The sequence below is a fragment of the Felis catus genome, chromosome F2, assembly GCF_018350175.1.
Source record: "Felis catus isolate Fca126 chromosome F2, F.catus_Fca126_mat1.0, whole genome shotgun sequence".
NCBI lineage: Eukaryota > Metazoa > Chordata > Mammalia > Carnivora > Felidae > Felis > Felis catus.
The window spans coordinates 58,434,574-58,446,699 of record NC_058385.1 but is presented as its reverse complement, the minus strand read 5'-3'; the positions used below and the strand labels follow the sequence as shown (position 1 = coordinate 58,446,699).

The following is a 12,126-nucleotide window of genomic DNA, read 5'->3' as shown; positions in this document are numbered from 1 at the left end:
TATAATTCCATTGTTTATTGACAATGCTCAAATTCAGGAAGATACCACTAAAATATTTCAGAAGAAAAGGACACACTACAATGACCTATACCTGAGTACCTGATTCAGCTGTTAGATTTCAGCTCAAATATAAACATAAGCTTAATTTTTTACTCTTACATAGCCTGAAAAAGTAATTTTCCATTGCTAATGTTTGTGCCCAGCCATGCATCAGTTGATTGCTTCTTTATCCTAAAGGTAGACTCTTGCTATTTTTTGTAGCACAATAATCTTAGCTAACACCTTAAACTTAGAAATCCAGAATCATTTTTCACATTGTTCTCAGAATAGGTCTCCTTTCTTTTGTGCTCACATCTGTTACTTATTCTAGAAGAAGCTTGGCCCACAAAGTATATGGGTTACATCATGGAAATAACACATATAGAGAACCATACAGTATGGCTTGATAAACAATTTGATCAGCTGGCATATTTTGAACTGTTCTAAAGAAATTGTTATTACTTATTCTAAGTCCAATTGTAGTCTAATACATTAAAGAACAATCAAAAATTGGAATGGTGATCATAAGTTTTCTTCAAATCGCACAGGGAAGTGAGAAGTCAGAAAAGCCACCTTTGTTGGTTTCGACAGAAGCTAAAAATCTAGGTGGCACTAATTCATTTATCCTACAATGAAACTACAAAGTGATGGGATTTGCAGATAAATACTTCAGCAAAGGCTACAGATGACTTAACATATTTTTAAAAATTCCTCTGTGGTACATTTGAAAAGAGCAAATTCAAGCCCCACATTTCTAAAACTTCTCATTTGCTCAAATTCCTGGAATTCTATCCAGTGATGATGGAATTCACAAGTTCATTCATTTGGGTTTAAAAGATTATCTTGTAGAGTCCCCTGCTAAGTTTTAATCAACCCCTGGAATCTGATTATCGGATCATATCTCAAGGCTCTGAGGGATGAAATGCAGCAAAACTCAGATGGTGGGTGGGATCCAAACAACCCCACCAGCTGAGGATGAGGTATCCCAGAGGAATCCGCCTGGCCACCAGGAGACAGGGGCATGTGGCCTCTATTGCTTGGCATGTACCTGAGCACATGACTCAGCTGTTAGATTTAAGCTTAAATATAAACTTATGCTTGATATTTTGAGGACAAAACACATGGCCAAGTGGCCAAAAAAAGTATATGTGCCTAATAATTCTACTGAGTGGTGGCTCGCAAGATGCATTCCCAAAACTGAGGAAGGATAGGGAATAGATTAGAAGCTTAAAAACAAACAAACAAACAAACAAAAAAAAAAAACACTGTGTTTTTAAACATGCACACCCCTTTCTAATGTTTTCACATTTGGGGAAGTATAATATAAGGCTAGGTCATAAGTGAGAATTGTGTGTAATCCAGACCTATGTTAACACTCTAATATGAACCTTATTATATGTGTTATCTTTGCTAAATTACTTCTACTTCTTTCATAGGCAGTTTCCTAAACGGCAAAAGTGAGGATAATAACGTTGGTTTGTCAAATAAAAATAAACCTTCTGAATATAAACTGAATATATTTGTATGCCAAAAAATAATAAAACAAAAAATAAATAGACCTGGACTTTAGTAAGAATAAACTTTTTTGGAAAGACTATCATAGTAGGAAGAATACTCTGACTAAAAGATTTGCAAGCATCTCAAAATTAACCACAAAAAGTTTTTTTTTTCCTATAACGAGAGGTAAGTAGAGCTAACAGAAACTTTATTGTAGAAGAAGCAACTAGTGGGGGTGAACAGAAAGCTTAATTAGACACTTAAAATAAAATGTTTCTGTGGTCAGCCAATCCTCGGAATGAGTTGTTAGAGGGGAATGATACATACACTTAGGAACAAACCAAAGTTCAAGGCTCTGGGGAGGAGATAAACCTGACTAATATCTGGTCAAGGCAAATAAGTGGGTAAGTAATGGGCAACTATAAGTGCTTGGTCAAGTAGGTGGGAAGACCAAATGAGGTATTTTGCTACATACATCATTTGGCTATTATTGTCTGATACATACTTATGGATATCATGGGAATATAAAGATATCATTAACCCAGTTTTAAATAATAAAAAATTTAAAATAGGATGAGAATCGACAAGTTTATACATTATGCTGTACTCACCACAGGTGTAGCTACCATCTGTTACTATACAACACTCTTACGATATCATTGGCTGCATTCTCTATATATGACTTACTCATTTCATAACTGAAAACCTGTATCTCCTTCTCGTCTTCATCCATTTTGCCCATCTCCCATCCCCTGCCCCTCTGGAACCACCAGTTTGTTCTCTGTATTTACATCGTACTTTTTGTTTCTTTATTCTTTTGACTTCTTCTTTTTTTTTTTTTTTTTTAGATTCCACATATTAGTGAAATCATATGGTGTATGTCTTTCTCAGTCTCACTTATTTCTTTTCTTTTTTCTTTGTACATCTGAAACTAATGTAACATTGTGTATAAACTTCCCTCAAACAAAAAATAATAATTTTAAATGAAAACAAGAAAACCCCATAACATTAACCAAAAGAGCATCTGAATTAAAAAGAGAATATTGGAAATAAAATGCTTTAAGATTCTAATTTTACAAAAAATGAATAAGTATGTTTAAATTTGAAAAAAAATAAAATTAAAAAGGTGAAAAGTCTATAATTTTTATTATTTATGTTTTTTTCTTATACTGGTGTACACAGAATCAAAGTTCCTGTTTTTTTTTTTTTTCTTTTTCTTATGGCACAAAGACAGTGATTCAGTTGAGCTAAATGTAGCATAATCCAAGGGAAAAAAGTTATCAAAATTATTTTAGGTACTTGGTTTGACTGTAGTATAGACTGTTTAAGAATGATGGGGCACCTGGGTGGCTCAGTTGGTTGAGCATTCGACTTCGGCTCCTGAGTTTGAGCACCCGATGGGGCTGGCTGCTATCAGCACAGAGCCTGCTTCAGATCCTCTGTCCTCTTCTCTGTCTGCCCCTCCCCTGCTCATGCTTTCTCTCTTAAAAATAAATAAATCATTACAAAAAAGAATGAATTATACAAGTCGTTTGAAACCTGAGCTTTTATTAAGTCCATAATAATGCCATGCCTTTCCAGTGCAATATATGAGACGTGATTTCTAGTGTGTCCTCTTCAAAATATGTTTTTCTTAACTTTCAGTTATAAAATATCTTCATATTTAAAATGAAGGTATCACAACAATTTCCTAACTTGGAGGAAAGACTGATATTTCCTTTTGTGTATAAACACTATCCTTCTATACCTGCATTCTGCATCCCTAGTACCCTAAGAGAAAGCAATTATTGTCTTCCAAATAGAATATCCTCTGACTACTGTGTTTATGTAATTATAGTCTTTGAAATGAAACATTACAGATAAAAGAAGACATCATTTGTTTGAAATTTCAAGAACAATATTAACAAGAACACAAATATATATGCCAAATATAGTAGAGGAACTATAGTAGCAACAAAATAAAACAACTTGAAAAAGTGTATAGTTAGAATATATTTGGTTCTTAGATGGACAAAATGTGGTTCTGAAATAATATATAAACATAATACGGCACATACAATATTTAAAAAAGAGAGTTCTCAAAATGAGTGTCATCATTTCAGCACTAATGCCATTCAAAATATATTTGCTATATATTTATAGGATTATTGAGAATTTACAAATTATGAGATTTATGAAATTAGTTTATGAATACCACTTGTATCAAAGCAAGTCCCTACTCTGTGAAGAGCCACCTCTGGAAAGTTCTATCTATAGACGTGTTGAGATGAGATTGTATAATGTTGAAACTCTTCAACTGCTAAGGTAGAGGAGCTCATTTAACTTGTCACTTGAAAAGTTTCATGGATTCCAAGGTTCTATCAGATACAAGACCAATTTTTAGTAAAACCATTCTGAAAGTTACCATTTTCTCCAAAATTAGTGAAGGGAAAAATAATTGCGCATTATTAGAGTAGAATAGAGTCAGCAGGAACACAAAAGGAGGGAGAACCCAAAAACACACCATGCAAGATTCTTCTAATAGGAAAAAAAGTCAGTAAAGTAGATAATCGGTGGAAAACAGTTTTCTTTGAATAAGGAGAAGGTAAATATTCCTTGAGATATTTTGATGAAGAGAGTATTACTTAAAATCTAATTAATGGGCAATTATAGATTGATACTGCAAATATTTCCTTTCAGAAGTAGTTTATCCCCTTAAAATTTTAAACAACTCTTTGGTTAATTTAATCAGATATAAAGGAATGAAGTCACAAATGGAGTGAAAAGTAGGAAAAGAAATGTAACACTATTATATAAAAATACAAAATCATAACAGATCACGAAATTTAATAATGCTATATTTACAAGTTTATAGTAAAAGTAAGGTTGAGAAGCCAAGATGTCTAATAGCATCCTACTAAATAGTACTAAAGCATTTAAACAACTTAATTTCCAACCTAGCTGATTCGTTAAGTAAAATATCTCTGGCATCTTTCAGAACTTTTAAATTCTTCTCATAGACTTTGAGAGGTATAATTATAACCAATTACTATGATATCTGTAATTTACTTTTAAATAAACACTGGGATATTATATATGTCTTAATTAGGCTAGTTCATGGGACAGTTAATCATCCTAAAATTAATAATTAATCCATATTAATAATTAATACATATTCCAAGAATGGTCATTTAGCATTACATTGGAAAAGCAATACTCCAGAAGTGTTCACTACAAGTTGATTCAGTGCCCTATACCTTCCAAAAATATACAATTATAATTACAATATAAATTGTCTCCTTTCGGTGAATGTTAGTGGCTTGTTAATCCACAAAATGTATATTAGAAACACATTCTCATTGGTGAGATAATTTATAGTCAAGATTATATGACACGGCTAATATCTTTAAGATATATTCCCTTTTATATATAAGATATCCCAAAATATCTGAATGTCAATGCATTAATCTACAAAGAGCAAATCAGAATATATGTATTATATAAATCACGATCTGAGTATCCAAGGATTTCCTCCTTCAGTATGTATTTCAAGTTCAAACAGTTCAAACAATTTAGTCTTCAATTGGTATTCTAGAAATCATTGAAGAAGGTATTTTTGACAAAGTAGAACATGATGTAAACTTTCAAATCCCACCATGTTTATTTATGAATAGAGGAGGTAATAGTGATGAATTATAATAAAATGATAGATCACTACTTTGGTCTTTCTGTAGAACTATAAAAATGCTAGTCCAGAAACTACAATTTTCTTGGAAAGAAAAAGCACTTTAATCATCTATCTGCTGGTCAAGATAAGGATGTAAAGACTTCAGCAAGCAGTACCACAAGTAAAATTCTGAGTATTTTCTTAAAAACTGAGAAGGAAAAAAATATGCTTAACCAACAAATATTTCCTTTAACTCTTTAAGAACCAAAATCAAGATTGTGAATCCTAATCTTAACTAATTATCCAAATTCTCATAATTGTATACACTTTAATCAAGTGTTGGCAGGCACAAAGGTACCAATCAGTCAAATCTGGGATTAAATCTTCTACACTTTACTAGATTGAAAATAATTTTGTGTTTCATTACACATAACAGTGGCCAAAAGAGCTACTGAGAGAACTCAATGAAATAATATAAGCTTCTGATATATAGGAAGTCTTTAAAAGCACAGTCATTAACAATATCATATTATTCATGATTTCATACCAAGAACACATTAATTGCATTTCTAGTATTGCCAAAATAAAGCAAAACCAGTTTTAGATGATGCTTTTTTCTTACTTTCAAAGCCACCAAGACTTAAGACTGAAAAAACTAGAATGGAATTAGAGGTAAAATCAACACCAAAGTATTAAAATTCACTTGAAAATAAGACTTATATATATGCATAGCATATTTGGGGGGACAATTAAGGGTAATGTAATACAATCCACCAGTAACTAGTCTTGTTCCCACAACTGTATAATACACTGAAGAATAACAATTCTAGAACAAAAAGTTTATGTGATTCTAGCAGACCTTGTGTCTCTATCCTCTAAATGAAGTTGGACTGTGAATGAGCTTCTGCCTTACCTCTCTTCTAATGGCATTGTTGTTAGATTTTCCTTAGTTGCTTTTGATTTTTGGATTTTGTGTAAATTACACTAGAAGTACCTATTAGATTTATATTACAGGATATTTAATTATAGTAAACTTTCCATGGTGGAGGATATAGAACTTTAATGTATAGGTTTCCAAGTAACATAAAACTCTCAAAAGCCTGGGTTTACTTTAGTTTCCAAGGTTCCCAATGAAATGATTGAGAGAAATAACATAGTAAGTGAATTTGGGATCGATCTCTAAAATACTGTGAACTTAAATTCTGTGTGACTTCTTTATTTTAGAAATTCTGCTATCTATAGTACACATAGGAACATATTGAAAGGAAGCTTAACTTGGCTTACATCTCTCTTTACTCTACATAAGAAATTAGTGAAAGTGGTTTCATTAAATCACTAATAACACTCCCTAACACAGATCAAGAGAGAATAAAGACAAATTTAAGGATGATTGTTAGAGGCTACATATTCTGAGTTCTGGCAACCATATCCTATCTAAATTATGCTTTCTGTTATTTATATTTCTTTTGGTATTTAAAGTTACAGCTTGCCATCATCATCTTCTTCCTCATCTTATTATTACCACCATGACCTACCTTAACCATCTGGCAATTATTCTGTTGGAGCATATTTTATTTTAGGCAGGAAAACTACAGGGACTCAATAAACATTTGACATTATGTCTCTCATGCCTACCATCCCAAAAGGAGGAAATCCTTGACAGCCTAAACATTCATATTCAACATAAAGTTGTCAATACAAAACCACAAGACAACTTTATGGATGCCCTTGGAGAATTTTAAGTCCATTTCACCCACTTTACATTTCTTCATTTTATTTTAAATGCCAGCAAAGAGTAGGTGATCACATTTTAAATGTATGGAATGATTCTTCTACTGGCTTTAAATTATTGGCTATTGCTAGTCACAGAGTTCACAACACACACACAGTCCACTTGGTGGGCAGACTAATAAGGATGTCCCCAGGGTTTGTATTATGAACAGCTCCTATTGAGTTTACCTCTGTGGATCCTCAAAGTAATTTGTTGTTTAAATGTATTTGTTTCTATGTGTTTCTGTCCAGGATCTTTCATAGAAGTAACTTCACTTTAAGTTTTAAGGTAAAATGACAATTGTAATCATCTCAATTAGCTACTCAAAATGGGAATGAAGCTCATGCAAAATCAATTAGTCAATGAGGACACTGCAGATGCTATTGTGGAAGACTCAGGAAAATGATAGAAGTTTGGAATTTTAGCTTAATATTTCCAAATCCAGAATTTTAATTTAATAAAATCAGTATTTTGCTGATAAATCCCCAAATAATGATTTTTAATCAATGATTAATTTCTATATAACACAGTTATATAATATTCTCATTAAATGCTATGAATAATAACTCAATACTAATAGCAATACCACTATAGAACCATCTATAAAATTCAGCATGTGACTCTGTGAGCTAAATTTTCTGCATTTTTTTGTAGGCACTGATGGCATTTCAATAACATACTAATAGATATTCTTATATGGCACTGGAAATTGCAGCAAAATTAAAGAGCACAGTCAGTGAGAATATCCAACAGTTTTATTTTATAAGTTAGCATCAGGAAATATGATTTCAACTATTGCTTAAAGAATGACAAGGCTGATTTCGGAAGTCCAGGGGAAATACCATTATGTTATATATTTAGAATTTGTATTTTCTCTACTGATAATGTTTTTAAAAAGCTATATTGTCTTAATATGTTCTTTTTTAAACACTCCAGAAGAAACAAAACAGTATTATAAAACTACCTGGATAACCTGAAGCTACCAATTTTAAGAACAAACTTAGGATAGGAAAGACACTTAGGATAGGAAAGAAACATAAAAATATTCTAAATGCTTTTTCTCTATAATTCTACGATCTCTTTAAAAAAAAAAGATAACCTACTGCCTTCTTGAAAATAAATCTTGGCTTTCTCATCTCTTTTGCAGAGAATAACTAATTGAGTAACCACAAAATTAAGTGGAAGGGTTTCTGGATTATTTTTAGAGGAATCAAGAATGTGGATATATGAGACTTTTTAAAAAATGAGTTTCATATTTTATGATGCCTAACAATAGACTTCAAGTTCAATGCATTACCAGATCAATTGTACTTTGAGTAAAATATATCCCCAAAAGATTTGGAAGAACAGAGAATATTGAAAAGATCATTGAACTTGGAATCAATAGAGCTGGATCCCACTCCAAATTTGGGCATGGGAGATATTTAAAGCTATTCACAGTTTAGATAATTGTTAATAAAATATTTGAATCCCAAGACAATTAGAGATCTTTTAAAAGGTCTCTTCAGCTAACTTTAGGCCCAGAGAATAGTTGATGAATTCTATAAAGACATTTTATATATCTCTCCTCCAGCTTTCTCTAATATTTCCATTTTACCTAACCAAAGAATTGTCAGAACCAAGAAATTAACATTGCTACAATACTATGAACTAACTTAAAGACTTTATACCAATGTCACCAGTTTTTCCACTGAAGTTATTTTTGTTTCAGGATCTCACATTGCATTTAGTTATTATTTCTCCTTAGGCTTTTTTAGTCTGTAACAGTTCCTCAAGCTCTCCTTGTCTCTCATGACCTTGATATTTTTGAAGAATATTAATAATTTATTTTGTCTAATTACAGTCAGTTTGGTTGAGTGTTAGGCTTCTTCATGACTAGACTGATATTATGTATTTTTGTCAAGAATATCACAGAGCTGATGTTGAATTCTTCTGAAAGCATTATATGACAGGGTTCATAATACTGCTCTGTTTTATTACCCATGATGTTGACTTTCCTGGTTTCTCCAATATAGAGTTATTGTCTTTCCTTTGCAGTTAATATATATTTTAAGAGTAATATTTATTTACATATTTATAGATTCATTTTATTTTGGTTTTATGGATTATAATCAAGTACTATCATATTTATTTTGTTGCTCAAATTATTAGTTGCTGCATCAGTTTGGTGCCCTCAGTTTCAACATATACATACATATATATATGTATATATATTTATATACATGTATATGAATATATAATGAATCCATGTAATTCATAACATAGTGTATACACACACACACACACATATGCATATAGTTAGATACATCAGCATGGACATTTATTTTCTTGGTTTAGTATGCATTCTTATATTCCTTAGCTCTGTACACTGAAAGACTGAGAAGCAATGGCACTCCAGTAGTACACAGTACACAGAACTTGAGTTCTCAATGCCATTCTCTCTTTAGACACATTCATAATGCATCAAGACTCCTTATGGATTCCAGGGTTTGGGCAGGACAAACACTTAAATGTATTTTAATATTCTAGCTCAAAGATACTTTTTGTTCACTAGGGTAAGAGCATCAGTACATCAAGCAAATGCTCTTCTATTAATTTTAAAGAAATTTAAGAAGAAAACTACTCAATATCGGTGCACTAGAGTACAAGTTTTCTAATGTCAAAGGAAGGAAAATGATTGATGTGGATGATAAGTAAAACAACAAAAACAAAAACAAAAAACAAACAAACAAAAAACACCTAAGAATCCCTCAACTCTACAAGGCAATGATTCCAAGACTGGATTGTAATGTGCAAAAGTTATGCTTATATTTGTTCTAATAATAATTGCTATATTTCCCCAGCATACCTCTCTATTAATCAGTGTTCAGTGTGGACAGTTGATGTGAGTATGGGCCATTTGTGGGGATATAACCACCTGCTTCTTGGTTAATCCAACTGGATAAATATGTTTGCGACTATTTCTGCTTTTTTTAATGTAAATTAAGCAATTTAAATGATTCCATTTTATGTCCTTTCTTAGCATACCAATTATACCTCTTTTTAATTTTTTACTACATCCCTATAGTTCACAATTTATATTTTTAAGTACTCTGTCCACCTACAAATAACACCGTATCAGTTCACATGTACTGCAGGTACATAATAGAATATCCCAATTTCCTCTTGTTGCATGTATTGTGACACGGCTGTCATTCATTTCACTTGAACATATGCTATTTTCACCCAGTACATTCTTAGAACTATAACTTTAACTAAACAGTTATCTTTTTAGGACAATTAAGAATAAGAAAATAATCTTTTTTTTTTTTTTTTTTTTTTTTTACAAAACGTTATTCATTTATTTTTGAGAGACAGAGACAGAGCACAAGCAGGAGAGGGGAAAAAGAGAGGTGGGGGTAGAGATTCCTAAGCAGACTTCACACTGTCCATACTAGCCCAATGGAGGGCTTGATCTCACATAACATGGGGTCATTACCTGAGCGGAAATTAAGAGTCAGACACTTAACTGACTGAGCCACCTAGGTGTCCCCAAATTAAAAAATCTTATTTTAGGGGCGCCTGGGTGGCTCAGTCAGTTAAGCGTCCGACTTCGGCTCAGGTCATGATCTCACAGTTTGTGAGTTCGAGCCTTGCATCCGGCTCTGTGCTGACAGCTCAGAGCCTGGAGCCTGCTTCACATTCTGTGTCTCCCTCTCTCTCTGCCCCTTCCCTGCTCATGCTGTGTCTCTCCTCTGTCTCAAAAATAAATAAACATTAAAAAAATTTAAAAAAAATCTTATTTTACCTTATTTATTCCTTCTCTGGCCTTCTTCCTTTCTTTACTTAGACCCACAAATCTGCCCTATAAAATTTTCTTCTGCCTGAAGTATGTATATATAATGTATCCTATATCATGAAAGAAAGGCCTACCGTCAATGAATTTCCTCAGTTTTCGTTTGTTAAAATTTATTTCTCCTTCATTATTAAAAAAATTTTAATACTTATTTTTATCATTTTTTTACTATTTATTTTTGAGAGAGAGAGAGAGGGTGAGCAGGGGAGGGGCAGAGAGAGAGGGAGACACAGAATCCAAAGCAGGCTGTAGGCTCTGAGCTGTCAGTACAGAGCCCAAAGTGGGGCTGAAACTCAGAAACCATGGGATCATGACCTGAGCCAAAATACAACAGCGCTTATCCGACTGAGACACCCAGGCTCCCTGTTCACTCACCTCTTCTTTATTAGTTTTGTTTTGTTTTTCTCTTTGAAAATTTCCAATTCATTTTTTTTACCTAGTTTCTACTAGGCAGTATTATGTTTTGATGTAATTTGAAATTAATACACATCAGTATGTTTGTGTTGTGCATTCTCTGAGTTTCCTGGATCTGTGGTTTGTTGTCTGTCTTTAGCTTTGAAATTTGCATGAATTACTACTTCAAATATTTTTTTCTGCTAAATTTTCTTTCTTCTCCTTCTGATATTCCAATTAACATTTTTAAAATTGTACCAGAGTTCTTAGATGTTACCTTTTGTATTTTTTCTTTGGTTTTTGGTTCTGGAAGTCTCTGTTAACCTATACTTAAGCTTACTGATTCTTTCTTCAGCCATGTTCAGTTTACTGATGAGCTCATCAAAGCCAATATTCATTGTGTTGGAAGTTTCTTTTTTTAGCATTTCCTTTTAATTTTAAGAATTTCTATCTCTCCACTTACATTAAACATCTGTTCTTGCATATTATGTTTTCCATTAGAAGCCTTAACATATCAATAAGCATAATTATATTAAATTCCCTGTCTGATAATTCTAATATCTGTAATATCAGAGACTGAGTTTGACATTTGATTTGTCTTTTCAGACTATGTTTTCTGGCACCTTTTGCGTGATTAATAACTGTTAGTTGAAAGCCAGGTATGTATCAGGTCATAGGGGCTAAGGTAAGTAGGTGTTGGGGTTAGGATTTATGTTACTTTGGGTAGGAGTTGGACTATATTTAATGCTCGCTGCAGCTTTAAGCGCCATCAGATCAAACTGTTCTACTGTCATTATTTGTGTCACCATGCTTGCCTTTAACTTCTGTAAGGAGTCTGCCTCTTGCAGCTCTTTGTTGTAATCCACTGTTTTTATACTAGAGCCTTGTTGTTGTAAATGGTGCAAGATGAAGAGAGTGTTCTATAATCTAATGTTTAAATCTCAG

General features: G+C 32.5%; 2 long non-coding RNA genes across 5 annotated transcripts in view; one reads left to right on the top strand and one right to left on the bottom strand.

The window, feature by feature from the left end:
* LOC109496175 overlaps positions 1-12,126 on the bottom strand; it is a 593,347-nt gene that overhangs the window by 83,106 nt on the left and 498,115 nt on the right. The gene's annotated exons all lie outside the window — the stretch shown is intronic.
* The window catches only part of LOC123383138, a 52,188-nt gene that overhangs the window by 36,870 nt on the left and 3,192 nt on the right, over positions 1-12,126 (top strand). Inside the window, exon 3 of the long non-coding RNA XR_006592549.1 lies at positions 11,788-11,840. This is a non-coding gene — a long non-coding RNA (uncharacterized LOC123383138). The remainder of the gene's footprint in view (positions 1-11,787; positions 11,841-12,126) is intronic.